The sequence below is a fragment of the Ranitomeya variabilis genome, chromosome 3, assembly GCF_051348905.1.
Source record: "Ranitomeya variabilis isolate aRanVar5 chromosome 3, aRanVar5.hap1, whole genome shotgun sequence".
Classification (NCBI taxonomy): Eukaryota; Metazoa; Chordata; class Amphibia; order Anura; family Dendrobatidae; genus Ranitomeya; species Ranitomeya variabilis.
The window spans coordinates 466,569,375-466,596,328 of NC_135234.1; the positions used below are offsets into that span (position 1 = coordinate 466,569,375).

Genomic DNA, 26,954 nt, shown 5'->3' on the forward strand with positions numbered 1-26,954 from the left:
ACAGGGTCTCAGAGAACCATCCTTCTTGGCCACAAAAAAGAACCCTGCTCCCAACGGTGATGAAGATGGGCGAATATGCCCTTTCTCCAAGGACTCCTTTATATAACTCCGCATAGCGGCGTGCTCTGGCACAGATAAATTGAAAAGTCGGCCCTAAGGAAACTTACTACCAGGAATCAAATTTATAGCACAATCACAATCCCTACGAGGGGGTAGGACACTGGATTTGGGCTCATCAAATACATCCTGGTAATCCGACAAACTCAGGAACTTCAGAAGGAGTGGAAGTAGAAATTGACACCAACGGAACATCGCCATGTACCCCTTGACAACCCCAACTAGACACAGACATTGATTTCCAATCAAATACTGGATTATGAACCTTATATAAAAGGAGAAACAGGAGCCTAGAGTACAAATGTACAAAAATACTTTATTTATAAGATACAAATATGGGACATAAGACTAAGCAAACAAATGAGGATATCACGACAACAAAATGGAGGGGAACAACAAGAAAGGACAACTCTACCCGTCCGCCTCCCAGCCCTAGATGTAACCAGTGTGGATAGGTATGAATAAAAGATGACAAATAGTAGGTGCTAATATAGCACGTGGTGCTAGGAAGATGGAAAGCACAAGACACATATTGTAAAAGGCTGCTGGGTGGCTGTACATAGCACACAGTCTCAGGGCCAGTGCCCAGTATATTTAAATATAGACCCGCCACACAGCAACAGTAGAAAAGGGTACTATGCTTACCGCGGTGAAGGGAGGAAGACAGGAGAGGGTCCCACCGGTGGAGGAGCCCCGACGCACGTTTTGCAGCGCTCAAACGCTGCTTTATCAAGGGGATAAAGCAGCGTTTGAGCGCTGCGAAACGTGTGTCGGGGCTCCTCCACCGGTGGGACCCTCTCCTGTCTTCCTCCCTTCATCGCGGTAAGCATAGTACCCTTTTCTACTGTTGCTGTGTGGCGGGTCTATATTTAAATATACTGGGCACTGGCCCTGAGACTGTGTGCTATGTACAGCCACCCAGCAACCTTTTACAATACGTGTCTTGTGCTTTCCATCTTCCTAGCACCACGTGCTATATTGGCACCTACTATTTGTCATCTTTTATTCATACCTATCCACACTGGTTACATCTAGGGCTGGGAGGCGGATGGGTAGAGTTGTCCTTTCTTGTTGTTCCCCTCCATTTTGTTGTCGTGATATCCTCATTTGTTTGCTTAGTCTTATGTCCCATATTTGTATCTTATAAATAAAGTATTTTTGTACATTTGTACTCTAGGCTCCTGTTTCTCCTTTTATATAGTGTTGTTGGAGCAATGAATTAAGCGCCCGGGTTATTACTATTTATCACACTTGTGTCTCTTTCTCCCGGGTTTGACTTATTATGTTTTCGGTTTCCTTAATATTATGGATTATGAACCTGTAGCCATGGCAAACCCAACACAACCACATCATGCAAATTATGCAACACCAAAAAGCGAATCTCTTCCTGATGTGCAGGAGCCATGCACATGGTCAACTGAGTCCAGTACTGAGGTTTATTCTTGGCCAACGGCGTGGCATCAATTCCCCTTAATGGAATAGGATACTGCAAAGGCTCCAAGAAAAAACCACAGCACCTGGCAAACTCCAAGTCCATCAAATTCAGGGCAGCGCCTGAATCCACAAATGCCATAACCGAGTAGGATGACAAAGAGCAAATCAGAGTAACAGCCAAAAGAAATTTAGGCTGAACAGTACCAATGGTGACAGACCTAGCGAACCGCTTAGTGCGCTTAGGACAATCAGAGATAGCATGAGTGGGGTCACCACAGTAAAAACACAGCCTATTCTGACGTCTGTGTTCTTGCCGTTCAATTCTGGTCAAAGTTCTATCACATTGCATAGGCTCAGGCCTCTGCTCAGAGGACACCGCCAAATGGTGCACAATTTTGCGCTCGTGCAAACGCCGATCAATTTGGATGGCCAAGGACATTGATTCGTTCAGACCAGCAGGCATGGGGAATCCCACCATAACATCCTTAAGGGCTTCAGAAAGACCCTTTCTAAAAATTGCTGCCAGGGCACACTCATTCCATTGAGTAAGCACAGACCATTTTCTAAACTTCTGACAATATATCTCTGCTTCATCCTGACCCTGACACAAAGCTAGCAAGATTTTCTCTGCCTGATCCACTGAATTCGGTTCGTCATAAAGCAATCCAAGCGCCAGAAAAAATGCATCTACATTAAGCAATGCAGGATCTCCTGGCGCAAGGGAGAATGCCCAGTCTTGAGGGTCGCCACGCAACAAAGAAATAATAATTTTTACTTGCTGAATGGGGTCACCAGAGGAGCGGGGTTTCAAAGCAAGAAACAGTTTACAATTATTTTTGAAGTTCAGAAACTTAGATCTATCCCCAGAAAACAAATCAGGAATTGGAATTCTAGGCTCTAACATCGGATTCTGAACTACATAATCTTGAATGCTTTGTACCCTTGCAGTGAGATGATCCACACAAGAGGACAGACCTTGAATATCCATATCTACACCTGAGTCCTGAACCACCCAGAGGTTAAGGGGAAAAGAGAGACAAAACACACTGCAAAGAAAAAAAATGGGTTCAGAACTTCTCTTATCCCTCTTTTGAGATGCATTAACACTTTTTGGCCAGCTGTACTGTTATGGACCTGGTGGTTAGGAGCACCCGGAATGACCTGATGAGTAAACTCAAAATCGGAACTAACTCTGGGGAAGTGGGAACTCTGCTGACCGCAAACCCTACTGCTATCACACACACTAGAAATAGCCGTGGAGCGTACCTGACTCTCCCTAGACGCCTCTTCACAGCCTAAGAGCTAACTACACCTAAAGATAGAAATAGAAGCCTTACCTTGCCTCAGAGAAATTCCCCAAAGGTAAAGGCAGACCCCCACATATATTGACTGTGAGTTAAGAGGAAAGTCACAAACACAGGAATGAAACAGGTTTTAGCAAAGGAGGCCAGATTTCACTAAATAGTCAGAGGATAGAAAAGTGAACTATGCGGTCAGCACAAAAGACTACAAAAAACCACGCAGAGTAAGCAAAAAGACTCCCCACACCGACTCACGGTGTGGAGGTGCCACTCTGCACCCCCAGAGCTTCCAGCTAACAAGGGAATATCATGATAGCAAGCTGGACTAGAAATCAGCAGTACTAAGAAATATATTCAGGAAGCAGAAACAACAAATGAACTAGCAAAGACTTAGCTTCTGCTGGAGTAGACAGGTCCTCAGAGAAGTCCAAGAGAGATCTGAACCAATACTGAAACATTGACAGCTGGCATGAAGTAACGATCTGAGTGGAGTTAAATAGGGAAGCCAGCATAGCAATAAACGAGAGCAGCTGATAAAGCCAACCTCAGTGACCAGCAGTCCCGCTCGAAGCCACCAGAGGGAGTCCAAGAGCAGAACTAACCAAAGTACCATTCATGACCACAGGAGGGAGTCCGAGAACGGAATTCACAACAGGAAACCCCCCATAAGTGACACCATTTTGGAAACTAGACCTCCTAAGGAACTTATCTAGATGTTTGGCGAGCACTTTGAACCCGCAAGTGCTTCACAGAAGAATAATTATATTTTTTCACAAAAATAATCTTTCCACCCCATTTTTTTTTATTTTCACAAGAAATTGGACCCCAAAAGTTGTTATCCAATTTGTCCTGAGCACGCAATTTCAAGCAATTCACTTCTCTAGGGAAATTTTCTAACAATAATTGAAGATATTGCAATATGATCCATGAAGATTGCAAAGTGTGATAATCAGGGTGCATAAAATCACAGTGGAAGTATCTGCCCTACTGTACATATTAGCCTTACCCTGTAGCTATTCAAGGAATTCTTAGGTAATGGACACTATTGAAAAATGACCGCGGTATCATAATGGAGAATAACTGTGCTGAATAGGAGTGCAAGAAAAATAAAACCAGTCGTAGTAAAATAAGTGAGGGTATATAAAAGAAACACTCAGCTAACAAAACACTGGGCCACAGAAGAAGCTTCATCTGCTCGGGCCAAATCCTTCTATTCTTTGCATCTTTTCTGTTCTAATAACAGCTGCCCTCTCATTCCCGATTTCTCTGCAGTCAGGAACAAAACCTTGCTCTGACTATCTGTTTTTCTATTCTTCCCCAGAGTAGGTCTCATTACTGGTGATTAGCAGATGATTAAAACCAATTCAACTTCCCCCAGTAGATATTTTCTCCCTGTTTGTGACTAACGCGTCAGTCTTCAATGAACGTGCTCCTAAGCTTATTAGCAGGCTCAGAGGATTAGCTGCCACAGAGTTTCATGGCTTTGGGATTGTGATGCAGCAAGTGACATGGAACCATTTACTGAGCTAGGATGGCACCACTGGGAATACAGATACAAATCATAATATTATTTATTGTACTGCTATGTCCAATTACTCTGTTTAACTAATCACAATATTTGCTACATGAACTTTTAATATTTGCAAAAATGTGTTCTGCAAAATGGTAGTGACAATGCATGTGCCCAAACATTTCTTCTGTAATCTGCAGACATATGTCATTCAGTATATGAGTATGGACGATAATAACAGCAAATAATCTGTATTTATATAAAGCCACAGTATCCCAGACATTCCAGCACCTACAATTCAAATGAGACAGGTTACAAGAAAACCAGACATTGTATAGCAACACAGTAATTACCAATTGAAAATTAGTAAAAAAAGAAAAAGTGCCTGTTTTTAAGTGCAGAAATTTTTTTTTTATATAGGATACAGTAATACATATAAGGCCTTTTTCACATGTCAGTGTTCAAACACGTACATGAAACAATGGTGACCGGTGTCATCAGTGTTCAGCATCAGTGTGTCGTCTGTGCTTTAGTTTTCTCCATCATTGTGTCTTTGGTGGGTCACCAGTGTGTCAGTTTTTACCAGAAGTGTGCTGTCAGTGGTTTTCACAGATGTCATCCGTGTGCTGTACGTTTTTTTCACGGACCCATCGACTTGTATTGGCTCTTTTCCTCTGTGCAGCTGGAAAAAAATGGATATGTCTCTGAGTTTTGCATGGACCCACGGTCCATCAAAAGCATGGACCTGTGAATAACACCATAGATTATAATGGGTACGTGTTGTATCCATGAAAAAAATGGATAGAACACATAAGTGCAACATGGACGTCTGAATGAAGCATAAGTCTGAATGACACAGTCACTAGCTAGTATCTGTACGCATAGAATTTAAGTTCATTAGTGTACAAGTAGTGTGGATGATGCTGCTACTTAAGGTCTATTATGGACATTGTGAATTATTGGATTGTCCATGGTAGCACATTTCAGAGAGCTGATGCAGCACAAGAAAAGTCTTGGAGAGGAGAGGTTCAGAGAATCTGACGAGATTTGAATTCACCAAATTGTGCGGATTTTTGCTGGGAAATTCAATTTTATATTAATAAAAAAAAAAGGAAAGGGGAAAGTAACAATTGTTGTGAATCCACTCGGATTATTCAACCTATAATTATGATGCACAACTAGGATATGTAAATTAAAAATTTTATTAATCAGATCACAAAACCATGGCAAAACAAATAAATAAGGAAAAACACTCAACAAGATAAAACACAGGAAAAGGTGGGGCTGTATAAAATATGTATGCAATATTAACCCCTTCACCCCCAAGGGTGGTTTGCACGTTAATGACCAGACCAATTTTTACAATTCTGACCACTGTCCCTTTATGAGGTTATAACTCTGGAACGCTTCAACGGATCTTGGCGATTCTGACACTGTTTTCTCGCGACATATTGTACTTCATGATAGTGGTAAAATTTCTTCGATATAAATTGCGTTTATTTGTGAAAAAAACGAATATTTGGCGAAAATTTTGAAAATTTCGCAATTTTCCAAATTTAATTTTTATGCCCTTAAATCACAGACATATGTCACGCAAAATACTTAATAAGTAACATTTCCCACATGTCTACTTTACATCAGCACAATTTTGGAACCAAAATTTTTTTTTGTGACGGAGTTATAAGGGTTAAAAGTTGACCAGCAATTTCTCATTTTTACAACACCATTTTTTTTTAGGGACCACATCTCATTTGAAGTCATTTTGAGGGGTCTATATGATAGAAAATACCCAAGTGTGACACCATTCTAAAAACTGCACCCCTCAAGGTACTCAAAACCACTTTCAAGAAGTTTATTAACCCTTCAGGTATTTCACAGGAATTTTTGGAATGTTTAAATAAAAATGAACATTTAACTTTTTTTCACACAAAATTTATTTCAGATCCAATTTGTTTTATTTTACCAAGGGTAACAGGAGAAAATAGACCCCAAAATTTGTTGTACAATTTGTCCTGAGTATGCTGATACCCCATATGTGGGGGTAATCCACTGTTTGGGCGCATGGCAGAGCTCGGAAGGAAAGGAGCGCCATTTTACTTTTCAATGCAAAATTGACTGGAATTGAGATGGGACGCCATGTTGCATTTGGAGAGCCCCTGATGTGCCTAAACATTGAAACCCCCCCACAAGTGACACCATTTTGGAAAGTAGACCCCCTAAGGAACTTATCTAGATGTGTGGTGAGCACTTTGACCCAACAAGTGCTTCACAGAAGTTTATAATGCAGAGCGGTAAAAATAAAAAATCATATTTTTTCACAAAAATGATTTTTTCGCCCCCAATTTTTTATTTTCCCAAGGGTAAGAGAAGAAATTGGACCCCAAAAATTGTTGTGCAATTTGTCCTGAGTACGCTGATACCCCATATGTGGGTGTAAACCATTGTTTGGGCGCAGGGCAGAGCTCGGAAGGGAAGGAGCGCCATTTGACTTTTCAATGCAAAATTGACTGGAATTGAGATGGGACGCCATGTTGCATTTGGAGAGCCCCTGATGTGCCTAAACATTGAAACCCCCCACAAGTGACACCATTTTGGAAAGTAGACCCCCTAAGGAACTTATCTAGATGTGTGGTGAGCACTTTGACCCAACAAGTGCTTCACAGAAGTTTATAATGCAGAGCCGTAAAAATAAAAAATCATATTTTTTCACAAAAATGATCTTTTCGCCCCCAATTTTTTATTTTCCCAAGGGTAAGAGAAGAAATTGGACCCCAAAAATTGTTGTGCAATTTGTCCTGAGTACGCTGATACCCCATATGTGGGTGTAAACCATTGTTTGGGCGCAGGGCAGAGCTCGGAAGGGAACGAGCGCCATTTGACTTTTCAATGCAAAATTGACTGGAATTGAGATGGGACGCCATGTTGCGTTTGGAGAGCTCCTGATGTGCCTAAACATTGAAACCCCCCACAAGTGACACCATTTTGGAAAGTAGACCCCCTAAGGAACTTATCTAGATGTGTGTTGAGCACTTTGACCCAACAAGTGCTTCACAGAAGTTTATAATGCAGAGCCGTAAAAATAAAAAATCATATTTTTTCACAAAAATGATCTTTTCGCCCCCAATTTTTTATTTTCCCAAGGGTAAGAGAAGAAATTGGACCCCAAAAATTGTTGTGCAATTTGTCCTGAGTACGCTGATACCCCATATGTGGGTGTAAACCATTGTTTGGGCGCAGGGCAGAGCTCGGAAGGGAACGAGCGCCATTTGACTTTTCAATGCAAAATTGACTGGAATTGAGATGGGACGTCATGTTGCGTTTGGAGAGCTCCTGATGTGCCTAAACATTGAAACCCCCCACAAGTGACACCATTTTGGAAAGTAGACCCCCTAAGGAACTTATCTAGATGTGTGGTGAGCACTTTGACCCAACAAGTGCTTCACAGAAGTTTATAATGCAGAGCCGTAAAAATAAAAAATCATATTTTTTCACAAAAATGATCTTTTCGCCCCCATTTTTTTATTTCCCCAAGGGTAAGAGAAGAAATTAGAGCACAAAAGTTGTTGTGCAATTTGTCCTGAGTACGACGATACCCCATATGTGGGGGTAAACCACTGTTTGGGCGCATAGCAGAGCTCGGAAGGGAAGGAGCACTATTTTACTTTTCAATGCAAAATTGACTGGAATTAAGATGGGATGCCATGTTGCGTTTGCAGAGCCCCTGATGTGCCTAAACATTAAAAACCCCCACAAGTGACACCATTTTGGAAAGTAGACCCCCTAAGGAACTTATCTAGATGTGTTTTGAGAGCTTTGAACCCCCAAGTGTTTCACTACAGTTTATAACGCAGAGCCGTGAAAATAAATTCTTTTTTTTTTCACAAAAATGATTTTTTAGCCCCCAGTTTTGTATTTTCACAAGGGTAACAGGATAAATTGGACCCCAAAATTTGTTGTCCAATTTGTCCTGAGTATGCTGATACCCGATATGTGGGGGGGAACCACTGTTTGGGCGCATGACAGAGCTCGGAAGGGAAGGAGCGCCATTTGGAATGCAGACTTAAATGGATTGGTCTGCAGGCGTCACGTTGCATTTGCAGAGCCCCTGATGTACCCAAACAGTACAAACCCCCCACAAGTGACCCCATATTGGAAACTAGACCCCCCAAGGAACTTATCTAGATGTGTTGTGAGAACTTTGAACCCCCAAGTGTTTCACTACAGTTTATAACGCAGAGCCGTGGAAATAAAATTTTTTTTTTTTTTCACAAAAATGATTATTTTAGCCCCCAGTTTTGTATTTTCACAAGGGTATCAGGATAAATTGGACCCAAAAAGTTGTTGTCTAATTTGTCCTGAGTATGCTGATACCCCAAATGTGGGGGGAACCACTGTTTGGGCGCATGACAGAGCTCGGAAGGGAAGGAGCGCCATTTGGAATGCAGACTTAAATGGATTGGTCTGCAGGCGTCACGTTGCATTTGCAGAGCCCCTGATGTACGCAAACAGTACAAACCCCCCACAAGTGACCCCATATCGGAAATTAGACCCCCCAAGGAACTTATCTAGATGTGTTGTGAGAACTTTGAACCCCCAAGTGTTTCACTACAGTTTACAACGCAGAGCCGTGAAAATAAAAAATCTTTTTTTTCCCACAAAACTTATTTTTTGGCCCCCAGTTTTGTATTTTCCCAAGGGTAGCAGGAGAAATTGGACCCCAAAAGATGATGTCCAATTTGTCCTGAGTACGCTGATACCCCATATGTTGGGGTAAACCCCTGTTTGGGCACACGGGAGAGCTCGGAAGGGAAGGAGCACTGTTTTCCTTTTTCAACGCAGAATTGGCTGGAATTCAGATCGGATGCCATATCCCGTTTGGAAAGCCCCTGATGTGCCTAAACAGTGGAAACCCCCCAATTATAACTGAAACCCTAATCCAAACACACCCCTTACCCTAATCCCAACAGTAACCCTAACCACTCCTCTAACCCAGACACACCCAACCCTATTCCCAACCGTAAATGTAATCCAAACCCTAACCCTATCTTCAGACCCAACCCTAACTGTAGCCCCAACGCTAGCCCTAACCCTAGCAATAACCCTAGCCCTAACTCTAGTCCTAACTCTAGCCCTAACCCTAACCCTAATGGGAAAATGGAAATAAATACATTTTTTAATTTTTTTATTTTTCCCTAACTAAGGGGGTGATGAAGGGGGGTTTGATTTACTTTTATAGCGGGTTTTTTAGTGGATTTTTATGATTGGCAGCCGTCACACACTGAAAGACGCTTTTCATTGCAAAAAATATTTTTTGCGTTACCACATTTTGAGAGCTGTAATTTTTCCATATTTGAGTCCACAGAGTCATGTGAGATCTTGTTTTTTTTGCGGGATGCGTTGACGTTTTTATTGGTAACATTTTCGGACACGTGACATTTTTTGATCGCTTTTTATTCCGATTTTTGTGAGGCAGAGTGATCAAAAGCCAGCTATTCATGAATTTCTTTTTGGGGAGGCGTTTATACCGTTCCGCGTTTGGTAAAATTGATAAAGCAGTTTTATTCGTCGGGTCAGTACGATTACAGCGATATCTCATTTATATCATTTTTTTTATGTTTTGGCGCTTTTATGCGATAAAAACTATTTTATAGAAAAAATAATTATTTTGGTATTGCTTTATTCTCAGGACTATAACTTTTTTATTTTTTTGCTGATGATGCTGTATGGTGGCTCGTTTTTTGCGGGACAAGATGACGTTTTCAGCGGTACCATGGTTATTTATATCAGTCTTTTTGATCGCGTGTTATTCCACTTTTTGTTCGGCGGTATGATAATAAAGCGTTGTTTTTTGCCTCGTTTTTTTTTTTTTTTCTTACGGCATTTACTGAAGGGGTTAACTAGTGGGCCAGTTTTATAGGTCGGGTCGTTACGGACGCGGCGATACTAAATATGTGTACTTTTATTGTTTTTTTTATTTTATTTAGATAAAGAAATGTATTTATGGGAATAATATTTTTTTTTTTTTCATTATTTTGGAATATTTTTTTTTTTTTTTTACACATTTGGAAAAAATTTTTTTTACTTTTTTACTTTGCCCCAGGGGGGGACAATACAGATCGGTGATCTGTCAGTTTGAATAGCACTCTGACAGATCACCGATCTGCGAGAAGTGCAGGCTGCTTCACAGTGCCTGCTCTGAGCAGGCTTCTGTGAAGCCACCTCCCTCCCTGCAGGACCCGGATCCGCGGCCATCTTGGATCCGGGTCTGGAGCAGGCAGGGAGGGAGGTAAGACCCTCGCAGCAACGCGATCACATCGCGTTGCTGCGGGGGGCTCAGGGAAGCCCGCAGGGAGCCCCCTCCCTGCGCGATGCTTCCCTGCACCGCCGGCACATCGCGATCATGTTTGATCGCGGTGTGCCGGGGGTTAATGTGCCGGGGGCGGTCCGTGACCGCTCCTGGCACATAGTGCCGGATGTCAGCTGCGATATGCAGCTGACACCCGGCCGCGATCGGCCGCGCTCCCCCCGTGAGCGCGGCCGATCGCGTATGACGTACTATTCCGTCCTTGGGAAGTAGGGCCCACCCCACATGGACGGAATAGTACGTCTAATGACAGAAAGGGGTTAAATACCAATAGTATATAAAAGTAAAATCCACTGAGACGTCAGAATAGATGAATAAATAAATAATCACGTGCAAATAGTGCAACAACTATGAAATATTCATCCTGAACTGGCTAGAACGTGGAAAACATATACGTCAGAGACTCCCATGTTCACAAAGGGCATATTACTCTTGAAATAAGGTGACCAAAAGTAACCACAAAAATAATTGTAATATTTTTTTAAAATTTTTAATCTAAAGTGGAAAGTGATAAATACTTGTAAAGGGGGCCAAGGTGGAAGTCATATTCCAAGGCACCCCTGCGCCCCGCAGCATTAACACAATGTCCTTTCTCTGGTGTGCTGTGTTTGTTGTGCATTTCACCCACCTGTGGGTCAGATTTTTCCTCAGACTGCAGAGTACCAGCTTTCTTCAGCAACACACAAAGATTCTCAAAGTCCAGATTCATTTTCAACAAAACTTTACTTAGCTCGTCCAGTTTAGAAGCAGACACCGAACAGCAATCCTCACATGTTACTGACACTCTTTTCCCTGAGCTGTCCCTGGTCCTTCCTGACGACTTGTGTTCCCATACCATATCTCCCGGTACCGCAGCTTCTGAGTAGCCAGAATGGCTGGCTTGCTCCTGGTGCTCCCCGTCCATTGTCCCCATCCTGGGCAAAAGTAAAGGATGCCGCTGCCAATCCTTGTCAGACCATAGGTCTCAGACATTATGGAAGTTTCCCATAAGCCTAGCTGCTATGTATCTCATGCTGCCCAGATTCACTCGTGCTCCAATGTCTGTCCACCCATAAGGCCTGGATTGACGTGCCTCGGTATTGACACAGCTCCGGTCTACAACCTCACTGGTCTCCTCCCTATACCTCAACTAACTAACCTTCTAGAACAATTCTCCTCACACTGCTCTAGCTCCTCCCACTAACTAGCATCCTAATGTTAGGGTTCGAGTTCCCATCTCTGCACAGGGGGAATCTCAGGCCATCTCTGCTGCGGTCTCCCATTCTTCTCCTGCCGCAGTGGAGTCTGCTCAGCGGAGACGTCGGTCCCAGCGTCTCGCTCAGTCTGACTCTGTACAGAGAGTTACTGCTGCTTTTCCTGCTTCTGCCATTGAAGTCAGTGCTGGGCAGCAGCGAGCAGACGCTTCTGGGACTAAGTCCTGCTTTTCTCATTCTGAGCATGCCCAGAGTAAGATCTCTCAGTGGAGATCGAGGGTCACATGATCAGACACTGCAGCTAAGGTCCTGTAGGTGCTCACGCTCTGTGGCAGCCTCTCATTGGTCCTTTCTGGAAGGTCCTGTATGTGCTGCAACTATTTAAGGCTCGCATGGCCGCACGGCCATGCGTTAGTATTGCTCTTTATTTATGTACTTTGCGCCAGTGTGGACTTGTATGAGTGTGTTCAGGGACCCGGCTGAAATAAGCCCCTAGAATGCTGGCACCTCTGGCAAGGAGTTTGTATGCTTGGGTATTCAGGGACCTGGCCGAAATAAGCCCCTAGAATGCTGGCACCTCTGGCGAGGAGTTTCGTATGCATGCATGACCACTGACTGCTCTTGTGTAGGCAGTTAGCCTGTGCCTCTGTGGAGTCTAACAGGGCGCAGTGCTTTGAGTTCACGGCTGCTCTGTGAAGTAACAGAGTTAGCTAACACTGCCATTTAGTTCTGCTATTTGCTAGCAGCAGGTTCTCCTGCACGGTGGACCCCGGGCTGCGAATGCATCTATCATAATAAAATCTATATATTCATTTGGTGCGTTCCGCTAGCCCTAACACCTATTGGCTTAACTATTTCTTATCTGAACTTACTCTAAACTCTTACTCTATAGTGCCCCCCTATTCTAAGTCCCATTTTACCTCTTCAAACACTAAACCTTACCTAAATACTAAATTTCTCTATCTCTATCCCTAATCATGAAACATATGCAATGCATGAACATCAGTACATTGTTTAACACATTCATGTACAACGTGCCTGGTTTCACAAAGCAGGTATGCAGAGGGATGCAGAATACAAGCTAGCCTCCAGCACACCCCTTACACACTTATAAAGTATCCAATGCCCTAAATGTTGCAGAAGAAGGCATAATAAAAAAAATTGGTATGGAAACAGTCAAGCAAAATAAGAAGGGAAAGAAGAAACTAACATAATATGCAGGCCACAGGTTCGCCTGTGCTTTCCCTCTCTTTTCTTTATTTATTTATTTTGTCATGGTTTAATGATCTGATTAATAAAATGTGTAACTTACATATTCTAGTTGTGCATCATATTTATAGGTTGAATGGGAAATTAAATTTGTAGCAATTTTTTTCCCACAAATTGAATATTCCTTCTTTTTCACTGGGGTCTGCAGTGATTACAAAATGTAATAAATAGAGCGATAAGTAGAGAGCCAGAGAAGTACGTATTAGTTTTTTCAACTTTTTTTTAACCTTTTGAAGGCCCTCGATGGTTTGAGGTTTCAAGAAAACAGAGGCTTGCTAGCTGTCCATTTTGTTGAATTTACCCTGAGAGAATTACATAACATCCACACTCTGGAGAATACAGATTTTGGAAAAATTCAGTTCTACTAAATTAGCCAAACTTAAGAGATCAATAAAACCATATAGAGATGTGCAGCACTGGAGAGCTTTCAGGTGAGAATGATGCATTTAAATTTAATTCTAAATTGAATAGGCAAACAGTGCAGTGATTGGTGCTGGTGAGAAGTATTGGCATTTCAGTGAGGGTTTGCTCACACGGTGTAATTACACGGCCGAATGCTGTCTGATGTTTCATTGGATAGCACTTGGCCCAATGTGATGCTGTCGGCTAGTGCATATGAGTGATTTTGTTCTCATGCTGATTCAACATTAGAAAATAATTGAAGCATGCTATGAGTGCCTGCGATGATCGGACAATGCACACAAATACAAATCTATGATTGCATGTGAAACATCGGACTGCACTCGGATTACAAATGATAGCTTCTGATATCTGCACAGGGACAATGGAGAAGAAGGAGAAGTAAAGTTCTCCATCTTTTCTGCACCTGTGCTGCAATTCTCTCAAGTGAGAGAATTGGATCATATCCAGGCGACACTCGGCTCAGAGTTTCATTAGCATAATTGGCCTGATTCTCTCACATGAGAGAATATACTGCAGTGTGAGTGTACCCTTAGACAAAAAGATGTGCCTGGCTCCTGCTTTCAGACTAGGAAAAGGGAAGACTGATAGTTGTGAATTACAGTAATCAAGAATATAATGAATTAGAGCAGTTTGCCCATTACCAGAGTAAGGCAACATGCACACATTGAGTATTTGGAGAGTTATTTACCTCAGTATTTGTGAGCCAAAACCAGTAGTGGGTGATAAATACAGAAGTGGTGACGTGTTTCTATTATACTTTTCTCTGACTGTTCCACTCCTGGTTTGGGGTTATAAATACTGAGGTAAAAAACTCATCAAATACTCAACATGTACACGTGGCCTAAGAGAAGGGCAGATTCTGCCAATATTTTGAGGTTCAGATGACGTGATTGTACAAGTGATTCAATCTAAGAAGAAAACTAAACATTAACCCCATACAACAGACGTGATGCCTGGGAGTTATGGGAAAACCACACACTAAAATCGAAACATCAATTTAACCCCTTTACCCCCAAGGGTGGTTTGCACGTTAATGACCGGGCCAATTTTTACAATTCTGATCACTGTCCCTTTATGAGGTTATAACTCTGGAACGCTTCAATGGATCCTGGTGATTCTGACACTGTTTTCTCGTGACTAGTGTTGAGCATTCCGATGCTGCAAGTATCGGGTATCGGCCGATACTTGCTGTATCGGAATTCCGATACCGGGATTCCGATACTCTTGTGGTATCGGGTATCGGGTATCGCAACAACATTAATGTTAAAATGTGTAAAAGAGAGAATTAAAATAAAAAATATTGCTATACTCACCTCTCCGACGCAGCCGGGACTTCAGCGAGGGAACCGGCAGCGTTGTTTGTTTAAAATTCGCGCTATTACTTGGTTACGTGAATTCCCGGCTTGTGATTGGTCAGGTCGGCCACGTTGCCGGGACGCGGACCAATCACAGCAAGCCGTGACGAAATTACGTCACGGCTTGCTGTGATTGGTCCGCGTCCCGGCAATATGGCCGCCCTGACCAATCACAAGCCGTGACGTCACGGGAGGCTGGACACGCGCCCATTTTAAAATGAGCGCGTCCAGCCTCCCGGCTTGTGATTGGTTGACCGCGGCGCAACCAATCACAAGCCGTGACGTCACGGGAGGCTGGACACGCGCCCATTTTAAAATGAGCGCGTCCAGCCTCCCGGCTTGTGATTGGTTGACCGCGGCGCAACCAATCACAAGCCGTGACGTCACGGGAGGCTGGACACGCGCCCATTTTAAAATGAGCGCGTCCAGCCTCCCGGCTTGTGATTGGTTGACCGCGGCGCAACCAATCACAAGCCGTGACGTCACGGGAGGCTGGACACGCGCCCATTTTAAAATGAGCGCGTGTCCAGCCTCCCGTGACGTCACGGCTTGTGATTGGTCAGGGCGGCCATATTGCCGGGACGCGGACCAATCACAGCAAGCCGTGACGTAATTTCGTCACGGCTTGCTGTGATTGGTCCGCGTCCCGGCAACATGGCCGACCTGACCAATCACAAGCCGGGAATTCACGTAACCAAGTAATAGCGCGAATTTTAAACAAACAACGCTGCCGGTTCCCTCGCTGAGGTCCCGGCTGCGTCGGACAGGTGAGTATAGCGATATTTTTTATTTTAATTCTTTCTTTTACACATTTATATGGTTGCCAGGGCCTGAAGGAGAGTTTCCTCTCCTTCAGACCCTGGGAACCATCAGGAATACCGTCCGATACCTGAGTCCCATTGACTTGTATTGGTATCGGGTATCGGTATCGGATTGGATCCGATACTTTGCCGGTATCGGCCGATACTTTCCGATACCGATACTTTCAAGTATCGGACGGTATCGCTCAACACTACTCGTGACATATTGTACTTCATGATAGTGGTAAAATTTATTTGATATTACCTGCGTTTCTTTGTGAAAAAATGGAAATTTGGTGAAAATTTTGAAAATTTTGCAGAGATATGTCACACAAAATACTTAATAAGTAACATTTTCCACATGTCTACTTTACATCAGCACAAATTTGAAACCAACATTTTTTTTTGTTAGGGAGTTATAAGGGTTAAAAGTTGACCAGCAATTTCTCATTTTTACAACACCATTTTTTTTAAGGACCACATCTCATTTGAAGTCATTTTAAGGGGTCTATATGATAGAAAATACCCAAGCGTGACACCATTCTAAAACCTGCACCCCTCAAGGTGCACAAAACCACATTCAAGAAGTTTATTAACCCTTCAGGTGTTTCACAGGAATTTTTGGAATGTTTAAATAAAAATGAACATTTAACTTTTTACACAAAAATTTACTTCATCTCCAATTTGTTTTATTTTACCAAGGGTAACAGGAGAAAATGGACCCCAAATGTTGTTGAACAATTTGTCCTGAGTACGCCGATACCCCATATGTGGTGGTAAACCACTGTTTGGGCGCATGGCAGAGCTCGGAAGCGAAGGAGCGCCATTTGACTTTTCAATGCAAAATTGACTGGAATTGAGATGGGACGCCATGTTGCATTTGGAGGCCCTTGATGTGCCTAAACATTGAAACCCCCACAAGTAATACCATTTTGGAAAGTAGACCCCCTAAGGAACTTATCTAGATGTGTGGTGACCACTTTGACCCATTAAGTGATTCACAGAAGTTTATAATGCAGAGCCGTAAAAATAAAAAATCATATTTTTTCACAAAAATGATCTTTTTGCCCCCAATTTTTTATTTTACCAAGGGTAAGAGAAGAAATTGGACTCCAAAAGTTGTTGTACAATTCGTCCTGAGTACGCTGATACCCCATATGTGGGGGTAAACCACTGTTTGGGTGCAAGGGAGAGCTCGGAAGGGAAGGAGCGCTGTTTGACTTTTCAATGCAAAATTGACTGGAATTGAGATGGGACGCCATGTTGCGTTTGGAGAGCCCCTGATGTGCCTAAACATTGAAACCCCCCACAAGTGACGCCATTTTGGAAAGTAGACCTCCTAAGAGACTCATCTAGATGTGTTGTGAGAGATTTGAACCCCCAAGTGTTTCACTACAGTTTATAACGCAGAGCTGTGAAAATAAAAATTCTTTTTTTCCCACAAAAATTAATTTTTAGCCCCCAGTTTTGTATTTTTCCAAGGGTAACAGTAGAAATTGGACCCCAAAAGTTGTTGTTCAATTTGTCCTGAGTATGCTGATACCCCATATGTGGGGGGAACCATGGTTTGGGTGCATGGGAGAACTCGGAAGGGAAGGAGCGCCATTTGGAATGCAGACCTTAGATGAAATGGTCTGCAGGCGTCGCTTTGCATTTGCAGAGCCCCTAATGTACCTAAACCATAGAAACCCCCCACAAGTGACCCCATATTGGAAACTAGACACCCCAAGGAACTTATCTAGATGTGTTGTGAGAACTTTGAACCCCCAAGTGTTTCACTACAGTTTATAACGCAGAGCCGTGAAAATAAAAAATCCTTTTTCTTTCACAAAAATTATATTTTAGCCCCCAGTTTTGTATTTTTCCAAGGGTAACAGTGTGAGTTGAACCCCAAAAGCTGTTGCCCAATTTGTCCTGAGTACGCTGATACCCAATATGTGGGGGGGAACCACCGTTTGGGCGCCTGGCAGAGCTCGGAAGGGAAGGAGCGCCATTTGGAATGCAGACTTAGATGAATTGGTCTGCAGTCATCACGTTGCATTTGCAGAGCCCCTGATGTAACTAAACAGAAGAAATCCCCCATAAGTTACCCCATATTGGAAACTAGACCCCCCAAGGAACTTATCTAGATGTGTTGTGAGAACTTTGAACCCCCAAGTGTTTCACAAAAGTTTATAACGCAGAGCCGTGGAAAAAAAAATCCACAAAAATTATTTTTTAGCCCCCAGTTTTGTATTTTCCCATGAGTAACAGGAGAAATTGGACCCCAAAAGTTGTTGTCCAATGTGTCCTGAGTACGCTGATATCCCATATGTTGGGGTAAACTACTGTTTAGGTGCACGGGAGAGCTCGGAAGGGAAGGAGCACTGTTTTACTTTTTCAACGCAGAATTGGCTGGAATTGAGATCGGAGGGCCCCTGATGTGCCTAAACAGTGGAAACCCCCCAATTATAACTGAAACCCTAATCCAAACACACCCCTAACCCTAATCTCAATGGTAACCCTAACCACACCCCTAACCCTGACACACCCCTAACCCTAATCCCAAACGTATTCCCAACTGTAAATGTAATCCAAACCCTAGCCCTAACTTTAGCCCCAACCCTAACTTTAGCTCCAACCCTAACCCTAATTTTAGCCCCAACCCTAACTGTAGCCCTAACTGTAGCCCCAACCCTAGCCCTAACCCTAGCCCCAACCCTAACCCTAACCCTAGCCCTAGCCCTAACCCTAACGCTAGCCCTAACCCTAACCCTAGTTCTAACCCTAGCCCTAACCCTAAACCTAGCCCTAACCCTAACCCTAGCCCTAACCATAATGGGAAAATGGAAATAAATACATTTTTATAATTTTTCCCTAACTAAGGGGGTGATGAAGGGGGGGTTTGATTTACTATTTATAGTGGGTTTTCTAGCGGATTTTTGATTGGCAGCCGTCACACACTAAAAGACGCTTTTTATTGCAAAAATAGTTTTTTTTTTTTACCACATTTTGAGAGCTTTAATTTTTCCATATTTTGGTCCACAGAGTCATGTGAGGTCTTGTTTTTTGCTGGACAAATTGACATTTTTATTGGTAACATTTTCGGGCACGTGACATTTTTTGATCGCTTTTTATTCTGATTTTTGTGAGGCAGAATGACAAAAAACAGCTATTCATGAATTTCTTTTTTGGGGGGGGGCGTTTATACCATTCCACGTTTCGTAAAATAGATAAAGCAGTTTTATTCTTCCGGTCAGTACGATTGCAGCGATACCTCATTTATATATTTTTTTATGTTTTGGCGCTTTTATACGATAAAAACTATTTTATAGAAAAAATAATTATTTTTGCATCGCTTTATTCTGAGGACTATAACTTTTTTATTTTTTCGCTGTTGATGCTGTATGGTGGCTCGTTTTTTGTGGGACAAGATGATGTTTTCAGCGGTACCATGTTTATTTATTTCTGTCTTTTTGATCGCGTGCTATTCCACTTTTTTTTCCGTATGATAATAAAGCATTGTTTTTTGCCTCATTTTTTTTTACGGTGTTCACTGATGGGGTTCACTAGTGGGACAGTTTTATAGGTCGGGTCGTTACGGACGCGGCAATACTAAATATGTGTACTTTTATTGTTTTTTTTAATTTAGATAAAGGAATGTATTTATTGGAACAATATTTTTTATTAATATTATTTATTTAGGATTTTTTTTTTTTTTACATATGTAATTTTTTTTTTTTTTACTTCTTTACTTTGCCCCAGGGGGGCATCTCAGTAAAGTGACAGATCGCTGATCTGACACTTTGCTCTGCCCTGTGTCAGATTAGCGATCTGACGCACACTGCTGGAGGCTTCCCGGCGCCTGCTCTGAGCAGGCACTGTGAAGCCACCTCCCTGCAGGACCCGGATGCAGCCCTGCAGCCATTTTGGATCTGGGGCTTGCAGAGAGGAGACGCTCGGTACAAGGTGAGTATATCGCCTTGTACCGATCGTCTCAGGGAAGAACGCAGGGAGCCCCCTGCTTCCCTGTACCGCCGGAACACCGCAATCATGCTTGATCGCAGTGTGCCGGGGGTTAATGTGCTGGGGGCGGTCTGTGACCGCTCCTGGCACATAGTGCCGGATGTCAGCTGCGATAGTCAGCTGACACCCAGCTGCGATCGGCCGCGCTCCCCCTGAGAGAGCGGCTGATTGCGCTGGACGTACTATTCCGTCCTTGGGAAGTAGGGCAAACCCCACATGGACGGAATAGTACGTCCAATGGCAGAAAAGGGTTAAGTAGGTTAGAATGTAATGGTAAATGACAATACAAGAATATGATAATTATATTTTTCCTGTTTTCCTTTCTGACAGTTTATAATTTGGGTGTGTGGCCTAATTTATAGCAAAATGTACACTAAATCTATAAAGTTACAACCTATAATAAAAGCAATGCACAGAAACTCTACAGTAATTAGTAACATGTAATAACATTGGTTACTTAGGTAGTTTTTTATTAAAAAAGTGTAAAAACCATCTAACTGGGATAAGGTGTACCCAAATCAAGATGGTTCCTTCTCTAGTAACTCACCTCATTATGTGCCAGCAGACCTCAAACTACACAGAGGCAGAGCTGGACTCATGCCGGATAGATTTATGGCTGCCTGTAGAAAGTCAAATAAATAATCATTCAAAGTTAACCCCTTCATGCCGCGGCCCTTTTTAGTTTTTGTGTTTTCGTTTTTCGCTCCCCTCCTTCCCAGAGCCATAACTTTTTTATTTTTCCATCAATATGGCCATGTGAGGGCTTATTTTTTGCGGGACGAGTTGTACTTTTAAACGACATCATTGGTTTTACCATGTCGTGTACTAGAAAACGGGAAAAAAATTCCAAGTGTGGTGAAATTGCAAAAAAAGTGCAATCCCACACTTGTTTTTTGTTTGGCTTTTTTGCTAGGTTCACTAAATGCTAAAACTAACCTGCCATTATGATTCTCTAGGTCATTACGAGTTCATAGACACCTAACACCTAACATGTCTAGGTTATTTTTTATCCAAGTGGTGAAAAAAAATTCCAAACTTTGCTTAAAAAAAAAAAAAAAAAAAAAAGTGCCATTTTCCGATACCCGTAGCGTCTCCAATTTTCGTGATCTGGGGTCGGATGAAGGCTTATTTTTTGCGTGCCGAACTGATGTTTTTAGTGATACCATTTCAGTGCAGATGCGTTCTTTTGATCGCCCGTTATTGCATTTTAACGCAATGTCGCGGCGACCAAAAAAACGTAATTCTGGTGTTTCTGATTTTTTTCTCGCTACGCTGTTTAGCGATCAGGTTAATACTTTTTTTTAATTGATAGATCGGGCGATTCTGAACGCGGTGATACCAAATATGTGTAGGTTTGTTTTTTTTTTTATTGTTTTATTTAGGATGGGGCAAAAGGGGGGTGATTTAAACTTTTATATTTTTAATATTTTTTTCACATTTTTAAAAACTTTTTTTTTCACTTTTGCCATGCTTCAATAGCCTCCAAGGGAGGCTAGAAGCAGGCACAGCCCGATTGGCTCTGCTACATAACAGCGATCATCAGATCGCTGCTATGCAGCAGAAATGCAGGTGTGCTGTGAGCGCCGACCACAGGGGGCGCTCACAGCTACCGGCGATCAGTAACCATAGAGGTCTCAAGGACCTCTATGGTTACCTTCCTGATGCATCGCCGACCCCCGATCATGTGACGGGGGTCGGCGATGACGTCATTTCCGGCCGCCCGGCCGGATGCGGTAGTTAAATGCCGCTGTCTGCATTTGACAGCGGCATTTAACAGGTTAATAGCGGCGGGTGAATAGCGAGTCTCGGTGCCAATCATAGCATGCTGCGATTTTATATGCCTGTCCAATACACCTGAGAAAAAAAATGCTGATGTGAGCTGCCCCGTAGATTATCACTGGGAGTGCTATGCAATGTTTTCTCACATAACATTTGTCCGTATTCTACGTTAGTGTGACTACAGCCTAACAGGTGTGCTGGCCCATGATTTCAGTTTTGCTTCATATTCTTGTATTCAGTGCATTTGGACATGTGGCCGACTCCTTTAACCCTTTCGCGACATGCGCCGTACATGTACTGCGCATGTCGGGTCCCCTGCTTTGATGTGCACTCCGGCGGTGAGCGCACATCAAAGTCGCGACATGTCAGCTGTTTTGTACAGCTGACATGTGCGCGCAATAGCGGTGGGTGAAATCGGCGGGTGAAATAGCTATTGCGCGCACATGTCAGCTGTACAAAACAGCTGACATGTTGCGACTTTGATGAGCGCTCACCGCCGGAGCGCACATCAAAGCAGGGGACCCGACATGCGCAGTACATGTACGGCGCATGTCGCGAAAGGGTTAAAGGAGTCGGCCACATGTCCAAATGCACTGAATACAAGAATATGAAGCAAAACTGAAATCATGGGCCAGCACACCTGTTAGGCTGTAGTCACACTAACGTAGAATACGGACAAATGTGAGAAAACATTGCATAGCACTCCCAGTGATAATCTACGGGGCAGCTCACATCAGCATTTTTTTTCTCAGGTGTATTGGACAGGCATATGAAATCGCAGCATGCTATGATTGGCACCGAGACTCGTCCGAGACTCACCAATGCAAGCCTAGGGGTGCGAGAAAGATGTAAATGTATGGATGTCAGTGACACCCACACCAATTCACACAATGTAAAATCACAGCAGGAGCCAACAGGATAAAATGAAAGGATTACATACAGTACATACGCATAAAATAGATAGATATACCGATGCCAGTGACATATACAATTAGTACAGTGTGTGTAGCTTACTGAACATGTATTTAATTAATAAAATATTATTTTTCTGAAAAAAATGGAGTGGACTTCCTCATAATTTTCTTAACCAGCAGAGGGAAAGCTAACAGCTGGGGGCTGATGTTTATAGCCTGGAAAGGGTGTTATACCCATGGAGCTTCCCAGGCTCTTAATATCAGCACACAACTGTATACTTAGCCTTTACTGGCTATCAAAATGGGGGACCCTAAAAAAATGATGTATGGTCCGGCTAGGCTATGCAGACAGCTGTGGGCTGATTTTATAAGCCTAGAAAGTGGTCATGGTTACTGCCCACCAAGGCTAAAAACACCAGCTCACAGCCACCCCAGAAAAGGTGCATCTTTAAGATGTGCCAGTTGTGGCACATCTTCCCACTTGCCCTGTAGCGGAGGCAAGTGGGGTGATAGTTGGTGAAGTTGATGTCACCTTTGTATTGTCTGGTGACATCAAGCCCCGAGGTAAGTAATAGAGAGGCGTCAATAAGACACCCCACTTACCAACCCCATAGTCATGTCGTATAAAAACATACACACCCAGACTCTTTTAATAAATCTTAATTAAACCATACTTACAACATCGCCCATTCCACTGATACCATTGTCTTCTGCAAAAGAATTAAAAAAAGGAAACAACAATATTCCTCACCTTTCCGCAGAGAAGATGATAATCCATTTGTTCCACTTGTGCGACTCTTGGCATTCAGAATCAGACCGATTTTTTATAGATTTAGTATGACTCTAGACTTAGCATAAGTGTAAAATGTAGGTATACATTCACACTGTGGCCAGACATAAGTAATCTAGAATAAAAACAATACACAGAAACCCTACAGTAAGTAAATAGTAAACATGTAAACAATACAGGTATATAGTTAGCATTTTTTTAATAAAAAAAGAGTATTTCACCTTCCCACCAAGACAAGGTGTGCCCAATTGGGATGGTCCTTACTCTGTCAACTTATCTTCCTATGGTTCAAGAATGTGCACTGTATTTATGAAGCACATGATCATTTTATTTTTTATTTTTTCCTGACTGACAATAATTTTTTTTGGCATTTTGGTTAATTTATTTCACCTATTAAGTGCCTGGAACATTTTCCAGCCCAGTTTCGTATAACAGCTCATACCACTGATAAGGCTTCATTCAGACAGCTTTACTATGGCTCTGTTTTATGCTGAATCAGAATGAGCTCCTATGGCGGAGCAGGAGACTCTTTTGTGACTCCATATAACTTATATTTTTCTGGATTTGATGCAGTTTACTTTAACAAAGTGACCGTCTTAAGCCTTGGAGAATGTCAGCAAGCAAATGTACTCTTTTGGCATCAGATTGCTGTTCTCTGTACATATTTATAAAGTGAATCTGTGCAGCACAAATGTAGCTTTTAATTGTCACAGAAGATTGCTTCTGCTTGAATGTTGGTAAGGATGATACTGTGCATACATACATGTAAAAATGTAGGTCAGCATAGTTGATTCAATCAGCTACTCATTTTTATTAAAAACACTTGTATGTATTATCTGATTAATGACCTAAGATGTACAACTTCTTCATAGATCATTAAGTAAAGACTCAGGAACTGTTATAATGATGGCATCTGCCTGTAGCTACAGTGAAACAGAGCATGCTTTGATTGCTCTGGTGTAACCACTTTAATGCTGCTGTCAATCTCTAACATCGGCTCCCATCGGCCCCTAGCGAGGTGATCGGGGTCTCATACTGGTACTATGTCATCCGTAATCCTGCCAAATGTCACCTTGTCCTCCTATGAAGCGTAGTCAGAAGCTTAGCTCCTTTGGAGAACTGCAATACCATTATACACTCCAATACCGTATTATTTTGGTAAGTAGTATAATTGATGGAATGGTCGCAGGTGCAAGTCCCCTAAGTGGGCTAAAAATAAGAAAAAAATGTTTTAAATAATAAAATAAAACATTATATTATAAACTTGAGAATTTTTTTCGCCACAATTATAATAAAAATTGGAACAAATTTGGTATTGCTGCAATTGTACTGACCTGGAGAATTAAGTTGCCAGTTCATTTTTGCTTCAGAATAAACTTCATGAAACAATACCAAAAAACAATTACGGAATTCTGTTCTTTTTTTTTACAATTTCACCAAATTTGGAATTTTTTGCCTGTTTTGAAATACATTGTATGGTAAAATAAATGCGGCCATTTAAAACTACAACCCCTTAACGACCGCCGATACGCCTTTTAACAGCGGCAATTAAGGGTATCTATGTTTCAACACCACCTTTTAACAGCACTGAGAAATAAGTTTGTAGCCCCCCCCCCCAGAGTCGGAGTTTCTCTGGGGTCTTGGCTACAATCTTACCCCTGCTGGCAGTGGCTGCTGCTATAACAAAGTATCTCTTCGATCCTTTTGTCCTTGCACTGTGGCTATCTCCTGACATGGTGATTAACCATGTCAGCATATATCAACAGACAACTGATGGACATCTATCCATCTTCCTTTGACATGCCCAGACTTTTTTGTCATTAACCCTTTTCTGCCAGCCAACGGAATAGTATGTCAGCTGGCAGTATCCCCCGCTTTGAGGTGGGCATCAGAGATGAGTCCACCTCAAAGCCGCGACATGTCAATGTATGGTGCAAGAAAAAGCATGTGGAGTCAGTGTTTGTGAAAAACTGTACTTGATGGATTTTTTTCAATATTTTTACAGAGTTCAGAGATTGAAAGTATATAAAAATCAGCCCCTTACTTTTCAAACAATTTTACCTTTGCAGACCTGTGATGTCAATCAGAAATGTCTATTGATAGTCAGAAAAAAATATCTGGATTTACAACCCATTTCCAGCAAACTGGTAATCTGTACTTGTAAATTAATTATAGTAAACATAAGTATTTTTTACCCCTTTTCAACTTTTTAGTGATTTCCACAGCAGTGTGATCAATAGTCTCACTGCTCTTACAGTAAAGAATCCGTGTCTATGTTGGTGAAAGGAGAAAACAACATTATAATCATAGAGCGCATCACTCTGTTTCAATATACAGGGCGGGGAGTAGCACTGAGCAGTGATGGCTGTTCTCAAATCATGCAAAAAGAAAGCATCTTAGGAGTAGAGAAAATAAATTAGTGTAACATATAATCCCTTAAATAGTATAGAGTTCATTGAATATTCATTAAAAAAACACCACCCAGTGTGATAGACAAAAACGTGATAAAAAACAAGATAAGTATAAATACACTAGATTGTGGCCCGATTCTAAAGGTACCTTCACACGAAGCGACGCTGCAGCGATAGCGACAACGATGCCGATCGCTGCAGCGTCGTTGTTTGATCGCTGGGGAGCTGTCACACAAACCGCTCTCCAGCGACCAACGATGCCGAGGCCCCTGGGTAACCAGGGTAAACATCGGGTTGCTAAGCGCAGGGCCGCGCTTAGTAACCCGATGTTTACCCTGGTTACCAGCGTAAAAGTAAAAAAAACATACAGTACATGCTCACCTGCGCTTCCCCCAGCCTCCGCTTCCTGACACTGACTGAGCTCCGGCCCTAACAGCACAGCGGTGACGTCACCGCTGTGCTTTCACTTTCAGTTTAGGGCCGGCGCTCAGTAAGTGTCAGGAAGCAGAGGCTGGGGGATGCGCAGGTGAGCATGTACTGTTTGTTTTTCTTTTACTTTTACGCTGGTAACCAGGGTAAACATCGGGTTACTAAGCGCGGCCCTGCGCTTGGTAACCCGATGTTTACCCTGGTTACCAGTGTAAAACATCGCTGGTATCGTTGCTTTTGCTTTCAAACACAACGATACACAGCGATCGGACGACCAAATAAAGTTCTGGACTTTATTCAGCGACCAGCGACATCACAGCAGGATCCTGATCGCTGCTGCGCGTCAAACGAAACGATATCGCTAGCGAGGACGCTGCAACGTCACGGATCGCTAGCGATGTCGTTTCGTGTGAAGGTACCTTTATGCATCGGGTATTCTAGAATATGCATGTCCCCGTAGTATATGGACAATGATGATTCCAGAATTCGCGGCAGACTGTGCCCATCGCTGATTGGTCGAGGCAACCTTTATGACATCATCGTCGCCATGGCAACCATTATGACATCTACGTCGATACTGTGCCCGTCGCTGATTGGTCGAGGCAAATTTGCGGCAGACTGTGCCCGTCGCTGATTGGTCGAGGCAACCTTTGAGACATCATCGTAGCCATGCTGTGCCCATCGCTGATTGGTCGAGGCCCAGGCCTCGACCAATCAGAGATGCAGGATTTCCAGGACAGACAGACAGACGGACGGAAAAACCCTTAGACAATTATATATATAGATAGACTGATACTCACAGACAAGTAACCTAAGGGTCCCTGGTTAAACCCGATATGACCACTGCCTGACCGTGGAGG

General features: G+C 42.7%; 1 long non-coding RNA gene across 2 annotated transcripts; it reads right to left on the reverse strand.

Moving 5' to 3' along the window:
* Positions 1–4,521: 4,521 nt before the first annotated feature.
* On the reverse strand, positions 4,522–26,119 carry LOC143818314 (uncharacterized). 2 transcript variants are annotated; one of them, XR_013224451.1, is made up of 5 exons: positions 26,047–26,119; positions 23,216–23,369; positions 20,319–20,391; positions 4,836–5,044; positions 4,522–4,653 (listed from the first exon to the last, which is right to left on the reverse strand). It is a non-coding gene; the product is annotated as an uncharacterized LOC143818314 (long non-coding RNA). The 2 variants fall into 2 exon arrangements; XR_013224452.1 differs by lacking the exon at positions 26,047–26,119 and adding an exon at positions 25,814–25,930.
* Positions 26,120–26,954: the final 835 nt, after the last annotated feature.